At 19.1% G+C, this 1,673-nt stretch overlaps 1 long non-coding RNA gene across 1 annotated transcript in view; it reads right to left on the bottom strand.

The window, feature by feature from the left end:
* Window positions 1–542: 542 nt before the first annotated feature.
* LOC126766773 (uncharacterized) overlaps window positions 543–1,673 on the bottom strand; it is a 1,195-nt gene continuing 64 nt past the window's right edge. The window contains exons 1-2 of the long non-coding RNA XR_007668954.1: window positions 1,106–1,673; window positions 543–1,018 (exon numbers count right to left, since the gene is read on the bottom strand). The exon at window positions 1,106–1,673 is cut by the window's right edge and continues 64 nt beyond it. This is a non-coding gene — a long non-coding RNA (uncharacterized LOC126766773). The remainder of the gene's footprint in view (window positions 1,019–1,105) is intronic.

Here is a 1,673-nt window from a genome sequence, read left to right as displayed (position 1 = left end):
GAAAATTATTTACTTATATGACTTTATACACTTAATACTTATATGGAAATTTATTACTTGTATGACTTTTTGACTTATATGACTTTATGCACTTAATATTTATATGAAAATTATTTACTTACATGACTTTTACACTTAATACTTATATGAAAATTTATTACTTATATGACTTTATACACTTAATACTTATATGAAAATTATTTACCTGTATGACTTTTACACTTAATACTTATATTATATGAAAATTTATTACTTATATGAATTCATACACTTAATACTTATATGAAAATTATTTACTTATATGACTTTATACACCTAATACTTATATGGAAATTTATTACTTATATGACTTTTTGACTTATATAACTTTATGCACTTAATACTTATATGAAAATTATTTACTTACATGACTTTTACACTTAATACTTATATGAAAATTTATTACTTATATGACTTTATACACTTAATACTTATATGAAAATTATTTACCTGTATGACTTTTTGACTTATATGACTTTATACACTTAATACTTATATGAAAATTATTTACTTATATGACTTTTACACTTAATAATTATATGAAAATTTATTATTTATATGACTTTATAAACTTAATACTCATATGAAAATTATTTACCTGTATAAATTTTACACTTAATACTTATATGGAAATTATTTACTTATATGACTTTATACACTTAATACTTATATGAAAATTATTTACCTGTATGACTTTTACACTTAATACTTATATGAAAATTATTTACTTACATGACTTTATAAACTTAATACTTATATGAAAATTTTTTACTTGCATGACTTTTTGACCATATGACTTTATAAACTTAATACTTATATGAAAATTATTTACTTATATGACTTTCAAACTTAATACTTATATGAAAATGTATTACTTATATGACTTTTTGACTTATATGAATTTTACATTTAATACTTATATGAAAATTATTTACTTATATGCCTTCATAAACTTAATACTTATATGAAAGATATTTACCTGTATGACTTTTACACTTAATACTTATATGAAAATTAGTTACTTATATGACTTTATAAAGTTAACACTCATATGAAAATTATTTACCTGTATGACTTTTACACTTAATAGTTTTATGAAAATTATTTACTTATATGGCCTTATAAACACTATATTCTTTTATTTGTATTTCTCCTCCTCTATATTACTTTTTGCATATTATAATATTTGTCAAATGAGATTTTCAACATATTTACACCTTTGCTTTTAATTTAATAAATGTTTTTTAAAAGCATTGTATTTTAAGTTCAAATTATTAGCTTAATGCGTTAATCGTTTTTTTGTTACTATATGTATATGCTTTTATATTTGTATATTATAATTGAATCACAACATTTATAATTTGCTTTGAACAGTAAGTATTTTGAGTTCAAATTCTTAGTTTAATTTTCATGTTATGATTACCTCAAACAATTATTATAATATGCCATACCTTCGTTTTATGTTACTATATATATTTGATTTTTTATTTGTATATTATTACAACACTTATACTTTGCTTTCAACAATAATTGTTGTAAATAAAGTATTTAGAGTTCAAATTCTTAGTTTAATTTTCATGTTATGATTATCTCAAATCAATTATTAAAATATACCATATCGTTCGTTTTGTGTT

The sequence above is a fragment of the Bactrocera neohumeralis genome, unplaced genomic scaffold, assembly GCF_024586455.1.
Source record: "Bactrocera neohumeralis isolate Rockhampton unplaced genomic scaffold, APGP_CSIRO_Bneo_wtdbg2-racon-allhic-juicebox.fasta_v2 ctg2502, whole genome shotgun sequence".
Classification (NCBI taxonomy): Eukaryota; Metazoa; Arthropoda; class Insecta; order Diptera; family Tephritidae; genus Bactrocera; species Bactrocera neohumeralis.
Note: the sequence above shows the minus strand (reverse complement) of the source record. Positions and strands in the feature narration are given on the sequence as shown.